At 34.5% G+C, this 24,273-nt stretch overlaps 1 long non-coding RNA gene across 1 annotated transcript in view; it reads left to right on the top strand.

Annotated features, from left to right (window-relative positions):
- The window catches only part of LOC122788322, a 97,790-nt gene that overhangs the window by 18,656 nt on the left and 54,861 nt on the right, over positions 1–24,273 (top strand). The window contains exon 2 of the long non-coding RNA XR_006362637.1: positions 4,002–4,058. This is a non-coding gene — a long non-coding RNA (uncharacterized LOC122788322). The remainder of the gene's footprint in view (positions 1–4,001; positions 4,059–24,273) is intronic.

Here is a 24,273-nt window from a genome sequence, read left to right as displayed (position 1 = left end):
ATTAAAGATTATTAATGGGCTTCGGCTTAGAAAACAGATGGTAAAGTATATAAATAATTTCAGACTTGGCCCCAAAACACCACTTATTCAAAAGCTTGATAAATAATGGTGGTACATTTCTGCATGTTGCACATACCTTCTCATCACCGTGTGTGGCACTGTAAAGTCGGTTATTTCTTCTCAATATGCAGACAGGATGTAGCACTTTTTGAAGTGTGCATCTTTCTGTTGACGCTTGAGGTTTTCCATCCCTCAAGATATAAACCATTTTCTTAGAGAAACAATTTTATGGGTCAGTGTATCATGCACGACATGAAACACAGCTTAGTAACTTTTAAGTCAGCCTTCCTTAGACAGTTCATTTTACACAATGACTGAATGTTTACAGGTTAATTAATCACTTTCAGCACCTCTGCAGTAAAGTAATCTTTGAATTTTGTTAATATGTAAATAATGTGTTTTATGTTGTATTAAGACCCCCACTCTATTTGTTAGATCAGGTGGCTGTAAAAGATCTTGCTGCACCTACCACTGAGGGAGGCAGATGGGGCTTCCATTTAATGACTCCTCTGAAGGTGGACACACTTAGGAGTGCAGCCCCCCACCCCCCTATACTGCACTGCAGTGTCAGCAATCAGTGTGAATTAATATATACATTTGCTGCAGTAAAAAGTCTATAACTCTCATTACTAAGGGACAGAGCTAAAATCTGAGTCAAAATCAGGGACAGTTGACAGGTACGCTTATAGATGGTGCAGAGTTAAGGCTCTTGTCTCCTGTAGCCATGGTACAGGATTAGAGCCTGAGTAAATCAATTAACTAACCTGTCCTTTCTAACTAGGGCAATACACACACACACACACACACACACACACACACACACACACACACACACACACACACACACACACACACACACACCTTATATCTTACCCTGCAAGTTCGTAGCATGCATAATACTGCTACATAATCAAAGCTTGTACCTCTTCCAGTTTGGAAATCATCAATAAGGCTTAGCTTCTACCTGTGTGCTGCTATTCCAGTTAGGAAATCAATAATTCTGTGCATTTCTCTACTGGACTGGAAAACGTATAATGCATTTGTCTCATTGTCTGGGCTATAAGACGACTAAATATGCAAACATTTCTGAAAGATTAGCAAAAGAAAAAAGTAAAATAAAGTAAAATTTTTACTTGATATTTATAATTATCTAATTAAATGAATGTTGCAGCTACCACTCTTCTAAGCAGCAGGCCCTAGGCAGTTGCCTAGGTCACCTAGTGCTGAATCTGGCCCTGATGGGGATAAGAGAAAACGTACCTGTCCCTGATGTTTTGTGGTCCCTTTATAGTCACAATGCTGCAATCAGTGAGTAACAATCACTGAAACTGCTCAACAGAGTTTTAAACTGACATGGACTCTTTACATATCAATACGTAAATGTCTATAAACATATGTGAGCAACACAAAACACTTCTAAAATCTAATAACATTAATTGCATATTATTATTATCACTCTTATTAATAAGTAAATGCATTTTATTGCTTTCTATGATTTTGTTTTACATAAGTATCACCAGGTTGTAGCCAGTAAACTCTCTTAACCGGCACCCAAGGGGATTGGTAGATGCCGGATAACTTTCGTTTCTGGTTGCTTGAAAGTTACTGTTAAAAATAGGCCCGACTAATACTGTACCCTATGCTATTTGTTTAGTTTGACCTGTTCTTAGGTTGGGGAGAGAGAGAATTGATTCCTATCTTCCTTTATAAAACTCTAAAAACATAAGGTATGTTTTTACGGGGGGGGGGGGGCAGAAAGTGCAATTCATGAAAATTGCACTGTAGTTCCTTGATTTTTTTTTTCTGGTTGCTTGAGAAATCTAGTTGCTTAAGTTCCAGGTAACTGAGAATTTACTGTATTATGGTTCTGCTTTAAATTAATTTATCTTCCTCTTGGTAGCTTTGATAGTAGTCATTGAGGCTCTGTTAATTCGCATTTCATTTTTTAGTATTTAGAGTACAGATTTGTGCTTCTTCCACATTTAGGAACAATATGATGGAAAACATCGGTGAACTGTTTACAACCCTTGATACCCTTCCTTAGAAATTCGGTGCATTTTATCATATAAGGCACATGTGAGATCAGCTGTTTTTGCAGCTAAATACTGTTTTGAATAGTTCTTTGTTCTAAGCAACTTTTCATACTGCAGGCTGTCCCATCTAATCTTTTCTTTAAACAGTTAAGTCTTCAATGTTCTCTTATACAGGTCTTACACTACATTACCGTGGTACAGATCAAGGAGAACTTTAAATTGTTGACATCCTTATGTGCTATGTGGCACGTGTCTTTAAAATAATCAAATGGTTGGCACTCTGTTTACTCCACCTTGGTTTTCTCTTCAGCCAAATTCTATTCTGCCAAATTTTGCTGTTGCCTTTCTTCATCATACCATGTTAAAAGCATTTGCTTCAGGATACCAGAGACTTTTAAAATCGCTTAGCTCATGCTAGTAAGTTAATTTTGAGTTCTTAAAAGCTTTTTAATTTTGGATAGTACAGGAGTTTGGTTTGTTCTGTTGTTCTATCTGTAATCTGGTTCTCTTGAGTTCTGCTGGCAACCAGGCCATCAATAATATTTTTATTTGTTTTTGGAGCATACATCTCAGTCATCTGATGACCTGCAGCTTTTGGTTTCTATTATTATAGATCATTTATTCCTCTTTGAGTGGCTTCATTCCTTTCTTTGATATAAGCTTGAACCCTATATTCGTCTTTATACCTGCTGTCCCTGCTTTTAGTCTGTACCAGTGATATTTCCACAAGGACTGTTGCTTTAATCAAGAATGTCTCCAAACTGTTCTTCCTTATCTCTTGCTTTATTTATGATGGAAAGCATACATTGTCTGACCTCCTAAAAGTCATATCATTTTTCATCAAAGTGCTTTTATCTTCTTCTCTGCACTCAGGAAAAACTGGAGGAGTTATGATGGGCCCACTGGAACAGAACACATATGTTTAGGGAACGTTGTGTACTTTCTCTGTTTTGGGGGTCAGTTGGATATAAATTGTTACTGATTTCTAGGTGGCCTGGACTTGGATCTTTATATGTTCTGAAGAGTTTTAGTATCAAGTTAGATGTCTATCTTCTCACTATTGTCATGGTTATCAAAAAGCCATTATTCATCATCCAAAATGTTTTGACCCACCCCCCTCGACCACTACTGCTGATACATTGTGGGTTCCATTTATCACGCAGCTGTGAAGGTTGCTCAAAAGAGGGACACTAAATTAAGAGGACCTTTACATCGGATTCTTTTTCTTGACTTAGTTACTTAAGTTAATCTGTCTAAGTAACACAAGTGGAATACATAGACCAGCATTTTAGATCTGGTTAGACTTTTTAACAATAATGCTGTTTATAGTATCGTCTGAGGGCATGCAGTTTTTCTCCACTCTCCTACTTCACTTTCTTCTTAATTAATAATTCAAAGTGTCATTTTTTTTGCCAAATCACTGGTTTTACCCTTTGCTTAATTGCTTTATTTGTAGTTGTGGATTGCTTTCTCACTGTTCTCAAGTATCCATCATGAGTCTGTAATATAGAGGACTGATGTACTTTTGACATTATGGTTGTCAATTTTTTTATTATTTGCAAGCAATAGTTTTTACATATTTTTCTCTGTGTCAAATATTTATGAGTGTTAGTGTCATATATTCATATTATTCATAAAATAAATAAAGCTTTGCATAAAATGTGTTCTTGCAGCTTTAATCATATTTGTAGCCTTTGTCTGACAAGATATCATTTAAGCTGTGTCAGTAGTCTACAAACTCATTGTTACATAGACAAATTTCCTAGCAGTAGCTGCAGAATTCAACTATTTCACAGTATATAGTTAACTATGACTTAGCACCTCTGTTTCACTTGCTGCCAGTAGTTGTGTAAATAACTATTAAGTTTCACATTGTTAGTTAGTAATTTAATTACTTCTGTACCACAGGTCAAACATTTGAATTTCTTCTGAGTTGTCCAGATGTCATATGGAGTGAAACAACAGGTACAGTAAGTACATTTTAAGAAACTTTCAGACTTAAATGCCAGAACTGAAACTAGAGTAATATCATAATTAAAATGACACAATGTCTTGTAATTATGTTTTCTGTTTTTTGGGGGGGCTTGTCTATTGTTTGGTAAGATGTAATCATTCAATGGGTGAGCCAACTGACTCATTGGGAAATTTATTTTGTTACAGCTCAATATTTAGCCTTATGAGGGGTCACACGCAAGATTTTTATTTTTATTTTCATTTTTCCTATGAGGAGTTGCAAAACTGGAGGCAGAGGCCATCATTCTTGAGGTACCCATTTACATTCTGTAACTGTGGGAACAGCAAGTGCAGGGATAGTGGGGCATCATTCCCCATCCTATTTTACCCTAAGATGCGAGTTTCCTGCTTTTTACCAAAGATCATATGGACCTTCGGCTCCTCAAACCATTCCTCCAGGATAGGAGAGCTGACCAGTAGCTGTCTGCTCCTGAACTTAGAATGCTGATGGTGGAGATGAATACACTGTCTCTGTGATTGTCATGATCCATTTTGAAGGTACAAAAGTGAATCCATGGGAATGACTGCTTTCCATGATTTCAGGATTCTGTTATCAGTTCCTTGGATTGGTAATGCTTCTGTTAATTTGATGGTTTCTACTAAGCACACAACATCAGAATATTTTATGGGCCATATTAGAAATTACTGTGGTAGCGTTGTTGCCTCACAGTAAGACGCTGTCCGGTTTGATTCTCAGCTGGAGCTTGCTCTGTGTGGAGACATGCGTGAATGGGCGTACCTTCGTTGAAGGTTGTGCGTCAGAGCTGGCAACTCGGCACGTAAAAATCTACTGCCAATCATTAATGAACTGGAGTTCCGCTGTGGCCACCCCTAAACGGGAAAAGCCGAAAGACACAACAACAACAACAACAACAACATTAGAACTTATTCTGTACTGATGAGATCAGTAATTTGGTTACAAATTAAGTACATAAAAAATACATAAAATAGCATAGTCACAAGTCATAAATATGGTTCATTCAAATCAGGCTTCTCAATCAGTCGCCCACCCCAAAAAAGTTTTCATATTGTCTAGCACTTCATCATGTTTGTGAAAAGTGGTACAGTGCATCAAACCTTATAGTTACATAATATCTAGTTATTACATAAAGTGGTACAGTGCACCACGTCTTATATTTACATAATATCTAGTTATTACATAAAGTGGTACAGTGCACCACATCTTATATTTACATAATATCCAGTTATTAGATAAAGTGGCACAGTGCATCACATTATATTTACATAATATCTAGTTATTACATAAAGTGGCACAGTGCATCACATGTTATTTTACATAATATCTAGTTATTGCATAAAGTGGTACAGTGCACTGCATCTTATATTTACATATTTAGTTATTACATAAAGTGGTACAGTACACCACACCTTATATTTACATAATATCTAGTTATTACATAAAGTGGTACCGTGCACCACACCTTATATTTACATAATATCTAGTTATTACATAAAGTGGTACAGTGCACCACATCTTATATTTACATAATATCTAGTTATTACATAAAGTGGTACAGTGCACCACGTCTTATATTTACATAATATCTAGTTATTACATAAAGTGGTACAGTGCATCACATCTTATATTTACATAATATCTAGTTATTACATAAAGTGATACAGTGCACCACGTCTTATATTTACATAATATCTAGTTATTACATAAAGTGGTACAGTGCATCATGTCTTATATTTACATGATATCTAGTTATTACATAAAGTGGTACAGTGCACCACATCTTATATTTACATAATATCTAGTTATTACATAAAGTGGTACAGTGCACGTCTTATATTTACATAATATCTAGTTATTACATAAAGTAGTACAGTGCACCACATCTTATATTTACATATTTAGTTATTACATAAAGTGGTACAGTGCACCACATCTTATATTTACATAATATCTAGTTATTACATAAAGTGGTACAGTGCACCACATCTTATATTTAAATATCTAGTTATTACATAAAGTGGTACAGTGCACTACATCTTATATTTACATATCTAGTTATTACTTAAAGTGGTACAGTGCACCACATCTTATATTTACATAATATCTAGTTATTACATAAAGTGGTACAGTGCATCACGTCTTATAGTTACATAATATCTAGTTATTACATAAAGTGTTACAGTGCACCACATCTTATATTTACATAATATCTAGTTATTACATAAAGTGGTACAGTGCACTACATCTTATATTTACATAATATCTAGTTATTACATAAAGTAGTACAGTGCATCACGTTATATTTACATAATATCTAGTTATTACATAAAGTGGTACAGTGTACCACATGTTATATTTACATAATATCTAGTTATTACATAAAGTGGTACAGTGCACCACATTTTATATTTACATAATATCTAGTTATTACATAAAGTGGTACAATGCACCACATCTTATATTTACATATCAAGTTATTACATAAAGTGGTACAGTGCACCACACCTTATATTTACATAATATCTAGTTATTACATAAAGTGGTACCGTGCACCACACCTTATATTTACATAATATCTAGTTATTACATAAAGTGGTACAGTGCACCATGTCTTATATTTACATAATATCTAGTTATTACATAAAGTGGTACAGTGCACCACATCTTATATTTACATAATATCTAGTTATTACATAAAGTGGTACAGTGCATCACGTCTTATATTTACATAATATCTAGTTATTACATAAAGTGGTACAGTGCACCACGTCTTATATTTACATAATATCTAGTTCTTATATAAAGTGGTACAGTGCACCACATCTTATATTTAGATAATATCTAGTTATTACATAAAGTGGTACAGTGCACCACATCTTATATTTGCATAATATCTAGTTATTACATAAAGTGGTACAGTGCACATATTATATTTACATAATATCTAGTTATTACATAAAGTGGTGCAGTGCACCACATCTTATATTTACATAATATCTAGTTATTACATAAAGTGGTACAGTGCACCAATCTTATATTTATATAATATCTAGTTATTACATAAAGTGGTACAGTGCACCACATCTTATATTTACATAATATCTAGTTATTACATAAAGTGGTACAGTGCACCACGTCTTATATTTACATAATATCTAGTTATTACATAAAGTGGTAAAGTGCACCACGTCTTATATTTACATAATATCTAGTTATTGCATAAAGTGGAACAGTGCATCACGTCTTATATTTACATAATATATAGTTATTACATAAAGTGGTACAGTGCACCACATCTTATATTTACATAATATCTAGTTATTACATAAAGTGGTACAGTGCATCATGTCTTATATTTACATAATATCTAGTTATTGCATAAAGTGGTACAGTGCACCACATCTTATATTTACATAATATCTAGTTATTACATAAAGTGGTACAGTGCACCGCATCTTATATTTACATATTTAGTTATTACAAAAAGTGGTACAGTGCACCGCATCTTATATTTACATAATATCTAGTTATTACATAAAGTGGTACAGTGCATCACGTCTTATATTTAAATAATATCTAGTTATTACATAAAGTGGTACAGTGCACCACGTCTTATATTTACATAATATCTAGTTATTACATAAAGTGGTACAGTGCACCACATCTTATATTTACATATCTAGTTATTACATAAAGTGGTACAGTGCACTACATCTTATATTTACATATCTAGTTATTACATAAAGTGGTACAGTGCACCACATCTTATATTTACATAATATCTAGTTATTACATAAAGTGGTACAGTGCATCAAATCTTATAGTTACATAATATCTAGTTATTACATAAAGTGGTACAGTGCACCACGTCTTATATTTACATAATATCTAGTTATTACATAAAGTGGTACAGTGCACCACATCTTATATTTACATAATATCTAGTTATTAGATAAAGTGGCACAGTGCATCACATTATATTTACATAATATCTAGTTATTACATAAAGTGGTACAGTGCATCACATGTTATATTTACATAATATCTAGTTATTACATAAAGTGGTACAGTGCACTGCATCTTATATTTACATATTTAGTTATTACATAAAGTGGTACAGTGCATCACACCTTATATTTACATAATATCTAGTTATTACATAAAGTGGTACCATGCACCACACCTTATATTTACATAATATCTAGTTATTACATAAAGTGGTACAGTGCACCACATCTTATATTTACATAATATCTAGTTATTACATAAAGTGGTACAGTGCACCACGTCTTATATTTACATAATATCTAGTTATTACATAAAGTGGTACAGTACATCACATCTTATATTTACATATTTAGTTATTACATAAAGTGGTACAGTGCACAGCATCTTATATTTAGATAATATCTAGTTATTACATAAAGTGGTACAGTGCACCACATTTTATATTTAAATATCTAGTTATTACATAAAGTAGTACAGTGCACTACATCTTATATTTACATATCTAGTTATTACATAAATTGGTACAGTGCACCACATCTTATATTTACATAATATCTCGTTATTACATAAAGTGGTACAGTGCATCACGTCTTATAGTTACATAATATCTAGTTATTACATAAAGTGTTACAGTGCACCACATCTTATATTTACATAATATCTAGTTATTACATAAAGTGGTACAGTGCACCACATCTTATATTTACATAATATCTAGTTATTAGATAAAGTGGTACAATGCATCACGTTATATTTACATAATATCTAGTTATTTCTTAAAGTGGTACAGTGCATCACATGTTATATTTACATAATATCTAGTTATTACATAAAGTGGTACAGTGCACCACACCTTATATTTACATAATATCTAGTTATTACATAAAGTGGTACCGTGCAACACACCTTATATTTACATAATATCTAGTTATTACATAAAGTGGTACAGTGCACCACATCTTATATCTACATATCTAGTTATTAAATAAAATGGTACAGTGTACCATATCTTATATTTACATAATATCTAGTTATTACATAAAGTGGTACAGTGCACCACATTTTATATTTACATAAAATCTAGTTATTACATAAAGTGGTACAGTGCACCACATCTTATATTTACATATCTAGTTATTAGATAAAGTGGTACAGTGCACCACACCTTATATTTACATAATATCTAGTTATTACATAAAGCGGTACCGTGCACCACACCTTATATTTACATAATATGTAGTTATTACATAAAGTGGTACAGTGCACCATGTCTTATATTTACATAATATCTAGTTATTACATAAAGTGGTAGAGTGCACCACATCTTATATTTACATAATATCTAGTTATTACATAAAGTGGTACAGTGCATCATGTCTTATATTTACATAATATCTAGTTATTACATAAAGTGGTACAGTACACCACGTCTTATATTTACATAATATCTAGTTCTGATATAAAGTGGTACAGTGCACCACGTCTTATATTTAGATAATATCTAGTTATTACATAAAGTAGTACAGTGCACCACATCTTATATTTGCATAATATCTAGTTATTACATAAAGTGGTACAGTGCACCATGTCTTATATTTTCATAATATCTAGTTATTACATAAAGTGGTACAGTGCACCACATCTTATATTTACATAATATCTAGTTATTACATAAAGTGGTACAGTGCACCAATCTTATATTTACATAATATCTAGTTATTACATAAAGTGGTACAGTGCACCACGTCTTATATTTACATAATATCTAGTTCTTATATAAAGTGGTACAGTGCACCACATCTTATATTTAGATAATATCTAGTTATTACATAAAGTGGTACAGTGCACCACATCTTATATTTGCATAATATCTAGTTATTACATAAAGTGGTACAGTGCACATATTATATTTACATAATATCTAGTTATTACATAAAGTGGTGCAGTGCACCACATCTTATATTTACATAATATCTAGTTATTACATAAAGTGGTACAGTGCACCAATCTTATATTTACATAATATCTAGTTATTACATAAAGTGGTACAGTGCACCACGTCTTATATTTACATAATATCTAGTTCTTATATAAAGTGGTACAGTGCACCACATCTTATATTTAGATAATATCTAGTTATTACATAAAGTGGTACAGTGCACCACATCTTATATTTGCATAATATCTAGTTATTACATAAAGTGGTACAGTGCACATATTATATTTACATAATATCTAGTTATTACATAAAGTGGTACAGTACACCACGTCTTATATTTACATAATATCTAGTTTTTACATAAAGTGGTACAGTGCACCAAGTCTTATATTTACATAATATCTAGTTATTGCATAAAGTGGAACAGTGCATCACGTCTTATATTTACATAATATCTAGTTATTACATAAAGTGGTACAGTGCACCACATCTTATATTTACATAATATCTAGTTATTACATAAAGTGGTACAGTGCATCATGTCTTATATTTACATAATATCTAGTTATTGCATAAAGTGGTACAGTGCACCACATCTTATATTTACATAATATCTAGTTATTACATAAAGTGGTACAGTGCACCGCATCTTATATTTACATATTTAGTTATTACAAAAAGTGGTACAGTGCACCGCATCTTATATTTACATAATATCTAGTTATTAGATAAAGTGGTACAGTGCATCACGTCTTATATTTAAATAATATCTAGTTATTACATAAAGTGGTACAGTGCACCCCGTCTTATATTTACATAATATCTAGTTATTACATAAAGTGGTACAGTGCACCACATCTTATATTTACATATCTAGATATTACAAAAAGTGGTACAGTGCACTACATCTTATATTTACATATCTAGTTATTACATAAAGTGGTACAGTGCACCACATCTTATATTTACATAATATCTAGTTATTACATAAAGTGGTACAGTGCATCACACCTTATATTTACATAATATCTAGTTATTACATAAAGTGGTACCATGCACCACACCTTATATTTACATAATATCTAGTTATTACATAAAGTGGTACAGTGCACCACATCTTATATTTACATAATATCTAGTTATTACATAAAGTGGTACAGTGCACCACGTCTTATATTTACATAATATCTAGTTATTACATAAAGTGGTACAGTGCATCACATCTTATATTTACATATTTAGTTATTACATAAAGTGGTACAGTGCACCGCATCTTATATTTACATAATATCTAGTTATTACATAAAGTGGTACAGTGCACCACATTTTATATTTAAATATCTAGTTATTACATAAAGTAATACAGTGCACATCTTATATTTACATATCTAGTTATTACATAAAGTGGTACAGTGCACCACATCTTATATTTACATAATATCTAGTTATTACATAAAGTGGTACAGTGCACCGCATCTTATATTTACATATTTAGTTATTACAAAAAGTGGTACAGTGCACCGCATCTTATATTTACATAATATCTAGTTATTACATAAAGTGGTACAGTGCATCACGTCTTATATTTACATAATATCTAGTTATTACATAAAGTGGTACAGTGCACCACATCTTATATTTACATAATATCTAGTTATTACATAAAGTGGTACAGTGCATCATGTCTTATATTTACATAATATCTAGTTATTGCATAAAGTGGTACAGTGCACCACATCTTATATTTACATAATATCTAGTTATTACATAAAGTGGTACAGTGCACCGCATCTTATATTAACATATTTAGTTATTACAAAAAGTGGTACAGTGCACCGCATCTTATATTTACATAATATCTAGTTATTACATAAAGTGGTACAGTGCATCACGTCTTATATTTAAATAATATCTAGTTATTACATAAAGTGGTACAGTGCACCATGTCTTATATTTACATAATATCTAGTTATTACATAAAGTGGTACAGTGCACCACATCTTATATTTACATATCTAGTTATTACATAAAGTGGTACAGTGCACCACATCATATATTTACATAATATCTAGTTATTACATAAAGTGGTACAGTGCATCAAATCTTATAGTTACATAATATCTAGTTATTACATAAAGTGGTACAGTGCACCACGTCTTATATTTATATAATATCTAGTTATTACATAAAGTGGTACAGTGCACCACATCTTATATTTACATAATATCTAGTTATTAGATAAAGTGGCACAGTGCATCACATTATATTTACATAATATCTAGTTACTACATAAAGTGGTACAGTGCATCCCATGTTATATTTACATAATATCTAGTTATTACATAAAGTGGTACAGTGCACCACGTCTTATATTTACATAATATCTAGTTATTACATAAAGTGGTACAGTGCATCACATCTTATATTTACATATTTAGTTATTACATAAAGTGGTACAGTGCACCGCATCTTATATTTACATAATATCTAGTTATTACATAAAGTGGTACAGTGCACCACATTTTATATTTAAATATCTAGTTATTACATAAAGTAGTACAGTGCACTACATCTTATATTTACATATCTAGTTATTACATAAAGTGGTACAGTGCACCACATCTTATATTTACATAATATCTAGTTATTACATAAAGTGGTACAGTGCATCACGTCTTATAGTTACATAATATCTAGTTATTACATAATATCTAGTTATTACATAAAGTGTTACAGTGCACCACATCTTATATTTACATAATATCTAGTTATTACATAAAGTGGTACAGTGCACCACATCTTATATTTACATAATATCTAGTTATTAGATAAAGTGGTACAGTGCATCACGTTATATTTACATAATATCTAGTTATTACATAAAGTGGTACAGTGCATCACATGTTATATTTACATAATATCTAGTTATTACATAAAGTGGTACAGTGCACCACACCTTGTATTTACATAATATCTAGTTATTACATAAAGTGGTACCATGCACCACACCTTATATTTACATAATATCTAGTTATTACATAAAGTGGTACAGTGCACCACATCTTATATCTACATATCTAGTTATTACGTAAAATGGTACAGTGTACCACATCTTATATTTACATAATATCTAGTTATTACATAAAGTGGTACAGTGCACCACATTTTATATTTACATAATATCTAGTTATTACATAAAGTGATACAGTGCACCACATCTTATATTTACATATCTAGTTATTAGATAAAGTGGTACAGTGCACCACACCTTATATTTACATAATATCTAGTTATTACATAAAGTGGTACCGTGCACCACACCTTATATTTACATAATATCTAGTTATTACATAAAGTGGTTCAGTGCACCATGTCTTATATTTACATAATATCTATTTATTACATAAAGTGGTACAGTGCATCACATCTTATATTTACATAATATCTAGTTGTTACATAAAGTGGTACAGTGCACCACGTCTTATATTTACATAATATCTAGTTCTGATATAAAGTGGTACAGTGCACCACGTCTTATATTTAGATAATATCTAGTTATTACATAAAGTAGTACAGTGCACCACATCTTATATTTGCATAATATCTAGTTATTACATAAAGTGGTACAGTGCACATCTTATATTTACATAATATCTAGTTATTACATAAAGTGGTACAGTGCACCACATCTTATATTTACATAATATCTAGTTATTACATAAAGTAGTACAGTGCACCAATCTTATATTTATATAATATCTAGTTATTACATAAAGTGGTACAGTGTACCACATCTTATATTTACATAATATCTAGTTATTACATAAAGTGGTACAGTGCACCACGTCTTATATTTACATAATATCTAGTTATTACATAAAGTGGTACGGTGCATCAAGTCTTATATTTACATAATATCTAGTTATTGCATAAAGTGGTACAGTGCACCACGTCTTATATTTACATAATATCTAGTTATTACATAAAGTGGTACAGTGCACCGCATCTTATATTTACATAATATCTAGTTATTACATAAAGTGGTACAGTGCATCACGTCTTATATTTAAATAATATCTAGTTATTACATAAAGTAGTACAGTGCACCACATCTTATATTTACATAATATCTAGTTATTACATAAAGTGGTACAGTGTATCATGTCTTATATTTACATAATATCTAGTTATTGCATAAAGTGGTACAGTGCACCACATCTTATATTTACATAATATCTAGTTATTACATAAAGTGGTACAGTGCACCGCATCTTATATTTACATATTTAGTTATTACAAAAAGTGGTACAGTGCACCGCATCTTATATTTACATAATATCTAGTGATTACATAAAGTTGTACAGTGCATCACGTCTTATATTTAAATAATATCTAGTTATTACATAAAGTGGTACAGTGCACCACGTCTTATATTTACATAATATCTAGTTATTACATAAAGTTGTACAGTGCACCACATCTTATATTTACATATCTAGTTATTACATAAAGGGGTACAGTGCACCACATCTTATATTTACATAATATCTAGTTATTATATAAAGTGGTACAGTGCATCAAATCTTATAGTTACATAATATCTGGTTATTACATAAAGTGGTACAGTGCACCACATCTTATATTTACATAATATCTAGTTATTAGATAAAGTGGCACAGTGCATCACGTTATATTTACATAATATCTAGTTCTTACATAAAGTGGTACAGTGCATCACATGTTATATTTACATAATATCTAGTTATTACATAAAGTGGTACAGTGCACTGCATCTTATATTTACATATTTAGTTCTTACATAAAGTGGTACAGTGCATCACATCTTATATTTACATAATATCTAGTTATTACATAAAGTGGTACAGTGCATCACGTCTTATATTTACATAATATCTAGTTATTACATAAAGTGGTACAGTGCACCACATCTTATATTTACATAATATCTAGTTATTACATAAAGTGGTACAGTGCACCACGTCTTATATTTACATAATATCCAGTTATTACATAAAGTGGTACAGTACATCACATCTTATATTTACATAATATCTAGTTATTACATAAAGTGGTACAGTGCACCACGTCTTATATTTACATAATATCTAGTTATTACATAAAGTGGTACAGTGCATCGTCTTATATTTACATAATATCTAGTTATTACATAAAGTGGTACAGTGCACCACATCTTATATTTACATAATATCTAGTTATTATATAAAGTGGTACAGTGCACCACGTCTTATATTTACATAATATCTATTTATTACATAAAGAGGTACAGTGCACCACATCTTATATTTAAATATCTAGTTATTACATAAAGTGGTACAGTGCACTACATCTTATATTTACATATCTAGTTATTACATAAAGTGGTACAGTGCACCACATCTTATATTTACATATTTAGTTATTACATAAAGTGGTACAGTGCACCACATCTTATATTTACATAATATCTAGTTATTACATAAAGTGGTACAGTGCACCACATCTTATATTTAAATATCTAGTTATTACATAAAGTGGAAGAGTGCACTACATCTTATATTTACATATCTAGTTATTACATAAAGTGGTACAGTGCACCACATCTTATATTTACATTATATCTAGTTATTACATAAAGTGGTACAGTGCATCACGTCTTATAGTTACATAATATCTAGTTATTACATAAAGTGTTACAGTGCACCACATCTTATATTTACATAATGTCTAGTTATTACATAAAGTGGTACTGTGCACCACATCTTATATTTACATAATATCTAGTTATCAGATAAAGTGGTACAGTGCATCACGTTATATTTACATAATATCTAGTTATTACATAAAGTGGTACAGTGCATCACATGTTATATTTACATAATATCTAGTTATTACATAAAGTGGTACAGTGCACCACACCTTATATTTACATAATATCTAGTTATTACATAAAGTGGTACCGTGCACCACACCTTATATTTACATAATATCTAGTTATTACATAAAGTGGTACAGTGCACCACATCTTATATGTACATATCTAGTTATTACATAAAATGGTACAGTGTACCACATCTTATATTTACATAATATCTAGTTATTACATAAAGTGGTACAGTGCACCACATTTTATATTTACATAATATCTAGTTATTACATAAAGTGGTACAATGCACCATGTCTTATATTTACATAATATCTAGTTATTACATAAAGTGGTACAGTACACCACATCTTATATTTACATAATATCTAGTTATTACATAAAGTGGTGCAGTGCATCACGTCTTATATTTACATAATATCTAGTTATTACATAAAGTGGTACAGTGCACCACGTCTTATATTTACATAATATCTAGTTATTACATAAAGTGGTACAGTGCACCACGTCTTATATTTACATAATATCTAGTTATTACATAAAGTGGTACAGTGCACCACGTCTTATATTTACATATAAGACGTGGTGCACGTCTTATATTTACATATCTAGTTATTACATCGCTACCTCATTACTTTTTTTACATGCATTTCCTTTAAACAGGTTTTCACTCAGCAATATTCACTAACTGACACATACCATCCCAAATTCCTGGTCACCTAATTTTATGCATAAGAAATCAGTTCCCAGATCTTTCCCTCTTACATTTTCATCAGAAACTCTGAATGCTTGAGTAGGTGACTGAAATGAAAATTATAATACATATTGAATGAATTTAAGATGTGTTTTCACAGTACCTCGCCATCCTTGTTAATCTATTCTTTTAATGGTCACTCCTAACTACATTACAATTATTTTCAATTTTCCTATAGAGCATTCATCACATTTAATTACAATAGAAACTATAACCAAGTATATTTCAATAATGAATAAACAGAAAAAGTGTGCCCTGCATTAATATTCAGAAATGATCTTTCCTCCTACTAAGAAACATTTACAACACAAGAAAGAGATAGCCAAGTGTTCTTAATACATTGTTATTCTGTTTGGGATGCTGCTGTTATATTTTTCTTTTGTGTTGGCTTATGTAATAAAATGAGATTATTACTATCACTATTATTATTATTATTACTATTACGTTGATGCTATTATTATTATTATTATTATTATGTTTTACTTCTTGATAGACTACTAGATATGGTAGCACATTTGGTAATACCAGGTAACATCTAATAAGCAAATCTTTAAAAGAAAATTAGATAATGAAATCCAAAGAGGCCAGAGTAAGCCATTTGCACATTCCAACTTTAATAAACCACTCAAACACCAAAAGACATTGGACAATTTATTGTTTAACATAATAAATGATAAATGCATGAAACTTTATTAAACGCAATACAACTTCAATTCCTTAGAAGAGAGAACATAAAATAACTAACCAGAAGGGCAGCGTAACCACTCACCCTTGGAATAAGCAACGTCCCCCATTTGCTCGCTTATCCACACACTTACAAGGCAGCGTTCCACTGTTCACCTTCAAAATCTCTTCACCAATCCAAAACCACCAAGTCCAAAACACCTCCACCATCAATCTTTCACCACCACAAAATCCTTCCTCCAATTATCCGCCAGAGGGGGAACAGAAAACGGGTAAGCCTTCTCCTCCCACCAGCCCCTTGGTCTGTTCCCCCTCACACCTTACCATCACTAACCAGACCCTCACAAAACAACCCCAAATTCAAATTAAACAAATCAAGCCTAAATTCACTAAGGTGGACCCCATCTTCCCTATACCACATGAGATCCCTATCATCAAACTCACTGTGTCAGATAGTATGCACCCCCATCCCCTTGAACTGTTTTACCAGTGTCAAATTCACATACCTATGAGCCCTCTCAACTGCAGAAAGATTCTTTGCATCTCTCCAAACTAATCTAGGAATAATCTCTGAGCAAACCAGACAAACTGGTTGATAAAGCTTCCTTAAATCTAAAAAATCTTCACAAATATGATAAACTTGCTGCATCTTCGGTATCATGCCCAAATCATTCCCCGCTAGGTGAATCAACAAAATTCAAGGCAACCCCACTAGCACTGTAACATCGTAAATATTTGGATTATCCAGTTCCACATCAACCCTCTAATACCATGCCAGGTAACCTTCCATCTGAAATGCTGCAAGCCCAAATCCATGCCATTGGACCTAACTGCAGCCCACCTAGCTGCCCAATACATGAAGGAATGGCCTAAAATGATAATCCTTTCCCCTAAAAAAAAAAAAAAATTAACAACAAAATAAACATACCAATCCTTATTTAATATAAGTAAAAAATGCCTTAGAAGACTACCGTCCCACCTGCTTAATGACTTCAATCAAATTGCCTCCTTTCGCTAAATCAGATGCCTTATCCATCCTGTAAGAGTGAGTAGAAAATTTGGCCCCCTATAAACCCACACTGAAAAGAGCCCTTCTCATGACTAAATTCAACTGCTCCCCCATTAACGCCCTACCACCTACTGATGTAAAAACTAATTCCTGAACCCTACCCTGTCTAGCCACATGCAGTCTCCTTCCCCATGCTACCCGACACATCCATTTTGACCTAACTTCCCCCAAGACTATAGCTGTCCCTTTCCCTTCTTGATCGGTCTTCAATGACCTCCACCTAATGTGCACTGCCCTTGGCAATATCAAAACCTCATCCCAAACCAATGACCTCAGTAACTCTGACACATAAAAAACTCCACAGTGCACTCATACACTCAATGTACCCCACGTCACATATTCGTCTAAGCTTTTGCATACTCTGCTTAAACCCTGCAACAACATTCTTAAAATTCCTGTAGTCAATGGCCATCTCCTATCGCTAGATGGACCTTCCCCTCTACCCCAACCTTTCAACGTGTGCCCAACTATCCAGGACTTAGTCCAATCTTCTAACTTCGCCGACCGAGCAAACACACCAATTGCTTCCAAAACCACTTTCACCGATCTTACTGCCTTGCCCTGTACCCTCAGCATTGCTAAGTAATGCAACAATAAACCTTCTGACCACACACATTCATCTTCCATTAATTTTCTCACAAAACTATCAAAGTCATGCAATGCCCTACCGTATGCTTTCCTGGTGGATACCACCCATGACTACTCCACCATCCCACTGATCACTGTTGCCCAATCTGCCAAATCTCATCTGGAACCGCCACGGGGTCCCTTGCTGCTGTTGGAGCCACCTGCCGAAACCTGAAAAACTGAAAACAAGACAGGCTGTCAGCCATCTCATTCTTCATCCCTGGCACATGCACCCCTGTAAAAGAAAGATTAATTAACAAATTCTGCAACACTAGCTTATGAAGAACCAACAGCAATCATGCATATTTAGCCTTCTTAACCTGTAACACTCTCACCATCGCAATATTGTCCAAACTAAACACTACCCTCCTAACCCTCAAACAATCCTGCCATACCACTGATGCAGCCAAAATAGGCATAAGCTCCAGGAAAGCAACATCCTGCTCCAAATCCTTAGGCCAGTGAGGAGGTCATGGCACTGAAAACTATTGCCCCACAAAAAACGCTCCCACACCCAACCCTCCAGATGCATCTGTAAACAACTGTAAATACCCTTGACCTACCCTGTCTGTCTGCCAAAATGTGATCCCATTAAACTGCTGTAAAAACTGTAACCAAAAAGCTAAGTCCTCCAGTGCTAACTTGATAACCCTTACCCTATGGTGCTTACTTTTACCTCCTTTCAAAAGGAAATCCACCGACCTACAAAATGTACATCCAGGATGCACTGCCCTGCAAGCAAAATTCAACAACCCCAGCAACTCCATGACATCTCTCACCCGAACCTTATTCTTGGACCTCATCCACATTATTTTCTCCTATAGTCGAACCACCTTCTCTCCCAGCAAATGAAAAAAACCTAGACCTGCATCCACATTCAATCCTATGAAATCTAGCACCTTCGCTGGGCCCACCAGCTTATGTTTAGCCAATGGCACTCCCAACACCTCACACATCCCCACAAACTCATGGATCCCCACCTGTGCTCCCTCTTTCCCCTCACCCACTAGCAAAAAGTCATCTAGGTAATGTACTGCTCTCTGCCCTTCTACCCTCTGTTGCCATATCCAATGCAAGGCCGTACTAAACTTTTCAAAAGTGGAACAAGCCACTGCACATCCTATCAGCATAGCTGTGTCAAAATAAAAACTCTCCCCCACTACAATGTCCAATAATGGCCAATCCTCCTCCCAAACTGGCAAAAGGCGAAAAGCTGACTCAGTGTCAACCTTCACCAGCCAGGGATCCTCAAAACTTCTAATAATGCGGACCGCATCATCCAAGGACACATACGACACTCCGACTTCCTCTTCAGGGATGAAATCATTAACAGAGTTGCCTTCCGGGTAAGATAAATGATGTATTAAATGAAACTCACCCGGTTTCTTCTTGGAAACCAAACCCAATGGTGACACTTTAAACTGAGAAAAAGGCGGATTATCAAAGGGGCCCAACAACCTACCCGCCTGACACTCCTTCTTAATCAACACTCCCAGCACATCCTCCCTCCCTCGCACTGACTTCAAATTTTTTCCCACCTTACCATCACCTACTAAACTAGACTTGATCGAAAACCCCTCTCAAAAAACCCTCAACCAATTCTCTTGCCACTGCCGGCAGAGGATACTGTGCCAGCTCCAGCAGGACATGCATCTTAATAGGTGAATTGGTCCCCTGGGTGCCCCCTCGCTCCCCGAAAGGACCCCCCCTTTGGCCACAAAAATTTACCCTGCCCACCATCCCTTGCAGCCCCATGGGTGGCCCACTCCATCCTCTCTGACCAGTAAAGTATACCACCTGACCCCCAAACTGACTCTCACCCCACCCACATTGCATCACTTGATGCCCTTCCATACACTTTGAACAGGTATGTGTGAATCTGCAACCTGTCCAGAAACATCTCCTTGCATTTAAAAGCTCAACATACTCTGACATCCCCATCTGTAGGCTTAGCTGCTCTATTTTCCAAACCAAAGCTGTCCATGATAGTAGACAGCCAGATATCCGGGTATCTAACCTCCCACTGGATGGATTTGTCAACTGCCTTCCTCTTACAGAATTGATTACTTGTCAGGGCTGAAGGTGGTGCCACTGGTGTTTGAACCTGTGTTGTCCTCTCCTTCACTGTCAGCATTGGCCCTGGTCACTTGGCTCCAGATGCTCATGTACTGTTTTCCGTCTGCCATCTCTTCTGAGTCTTAGGACCCTGCGTGCTAGTAGTCGCAACCTCATTCGGCATCTCTCAGAACAAGTCCTATGCTTGTGCCATGATACCCCCCGTTTCTTTCTTAAAGCCTGTACCTCTGCCATGATTTTCTACTTCACTACCTCACCTTCTTTTGTAACCATCCAAGGCCTACCTTACTCCACCTCAGGCCATCAGATCCTGCTTCAACAAGATCACACGAAATATGATTCCCAACAGCCAAATCCCACCTCAAAAGTCTTCAAGACCCACCCCCAGCCTTACCTCACTTTCTCCCTTTGCCTTCAACCAGCTTAACCCTTTCATGCCTACTACTTTCAAAACTCACTTAACTACTAACCTTACCTGCTTCTTCCTCTTAATTCACAGCTTCCCCCTCTATTAAAGATGTCCTGTGACAACTTTGTCCCAAACTTCATTTCATGCAACTTTGACAGAAATGATGAATTCTTAACTACAAGATTTGCTGGAATATCCAGAGGCTCTAACCTTCTTAGATGACTCAAGAATTCTACAATATAGCAAATAAAATGTGAATAATCCCCCACTGATGCTTGCAAAATTGTAAGGGGGATGCTAATGAGAGCCGTAAAGCCTGTTCACAGATGAACGTAATTAAAGGACATCTTCATTCTCTGTTGTAGTCTACCACACTTCACAGATGTGCAGCATATTACAGAGAAACCTTTTAGTTCATTTCAGTTTCATTATTCCTATTTTTCCATACCACAGATTATGAAGGTCCTGCTATTTTACCAGATTTTTTGTATTGTTTCAGAAAAGAATGGATCTCAGCTTGTAAAGTAGAGGAGAGACTGGACTCTTTCTGTAGTATTCAATGTTAATCATCCATAGTTTTATATCCTGCTTTATATCCTGTGATTCTGCATTGCTGAGGTCAATAAAGTGATGTAAAACATGTAACGGAGCCTACCCTCTAAACCCACTTGAATGCAGACCACACTTTGTCAACCTTTTATCACTTATAGAAGCTAAAAAAGTGCACACATTTCAACAAATAACACTGTAAAATATCAACAGTTTAAAATACCAAGAACAAGTGCAATGAAGCATAGTGAAAGAATTGTCTGGTTTGGATGAGTCTGGAAATCAGCAAAAACATGCAATTTGAAACAGAGTGTTTTTGCTGATTTCCAGCCTCATCCAAGCCAGTTAAATATATTACCTTGCTGCATTTCTGTTGTTCATGATATTTTAAAGCAATGTTGATATTATACAATAGTATTTGTTGAGATTTTACACTCTAGTTTTTCTTAAGTGATCTAAAAGTTGGGAAAGTTTGGTTTGCTCTCCGGTAAGAGTAGGGGGTAGTCTTTTTTCTTCCATGCTCCAAATTCACTGTAGAAACAATGTGCTGTTGTGGTTTGACAGAGGTCTATTTTATGTTGTTTACTGATTTTCACTGCCTATATAAAGCTGATACATTTGCATGGTGCTGCTCTTTGCATGGTTGCAGTTGGCAGTGCTTTATATAGACACAGGTTCTTAGAATCTCAATTTTCCCTATAAAACCAATCTCTGAACTTTCTTCAGTACTTAGTTGCATGGCAAGGAACTGGTATGTTCATAGAGGAGTACTGTCTCATGAGTGTAGACCTAGAGTTTAGTCATTACCCATATAGCACCCTGGCAAGTCAGCTATAAACCCCTTCTGTACTCCCCCTTTGTTGAGCTCACAATATGTGTTTGCAATCATGGATATACACTTTCCTACCACTTCTGATGCCAGCTTGGTGGAAATGGGCATCCTGAGACAATGTTGCCATTTTCTCATGTATACTGGCAACCACCTAATTCTTAAGCAAACTGAAACAGTGTGTAAGAGATGTAGTTACTTATTATCACTTGAGGCAAGGTTTTCACATACAGAAACCACCAATATCAGAAAGTTTATCAGAAACATATAATATCACACTGTACCCATCACACACAGTACAGACTCAGACATGCTGAAGCTCCTAAATGTAGTATTCCTAAACTTCAAAGGCCTCCCAGATGCAAACATAGTGACAAATGGGTGTATATTAGAACATCAAAGTTTCACAACTTCGAATGTTCTAATATCGACCCCTGTTCAGCGAATGCTGAAAATAGCAAAGCTGCAGAACACCGAATTTCTTCCTAGGGAAGGAATTTGGTTGGCCGTTCCTGTGGCATCGCTATGTTCAGCACTGTAGTGGAACGTTACTGGTCGGGATCAGGTAAGTGTGCGATTGTATCGATGTGAGGGTTAGGGCGCGGGGTAGGTGGGTTAGGGTGTGGGTCAGGTAAGGGTGCGATTGTGTGGACGTGAGGGTTAGGGCGGGATAGGTGAGTTAGGGTTAGAGCGTGGGTGAGGTGAGTGTGCGATAGTGATGGACCTTAGGGTTAGCGTTTGGGTTAAGGTAAGTGGATAGCAAGTGGTGTGTGTACAGTTTAGTGCAGGGTTAGATGTAGGATTTTAGGTGTATGTGTGTGGATTGCTGTTTGTTTGTTTGGTGTGTTTGTGTTGTGTGTATGTGTGTCGGAACAGTGATTTTTTTTCCCTGGGAAAACATTTGCTGTTCTGCATGTTTGATATTGTCAGCGTTTGCTGAATAGGGGTCAATATTAGAACATTCGACATTTTAAAAAGTCGATGTTCTAATATAGTTCACAACAAATACCCTCAGCAACCTCAAAAGCACCTGACTCAAGTTGCAACCATCATGACACATGTACGTATAACTCACAGTGTCTCACTTAATAAGCCCATAGGGCAAACCTCCACATAAGAACATGTCCAAGACATAGGAGATTCCATTTTGAGACATACTGATGCACCACTCACAGGGCTGAGCAAATAGAGGGTCATTTCAATATGCCTGTTGGGTGTCAGAATATGTCACAAAATGCATGCACCCAACTCCTTACACCACAAGTACATATATGACTCAAGTCACAGTGCACATAGCAGTAAACCACCTAAGTCATGCTTTTCTATGCTATATGAAGAGAG

Source organism: Protopterus annectens, chromosome 13.part0 (genome assembly GCF_019279795.1).
Source record: "Protopterus annectens isolate FY-2018-M chromosome 13.part0, PAN1.0, whole genome shotgun sequence".
NCBI classification, from domain to species: Eukaryota; Metazoa; Chordata; order Ceratodontiformes; family Protopteridae; genus Protopterus; species Protopterus annectens.
This window is presented reverse-complemented; position numbering and strand designations above follow the sequence as displayed.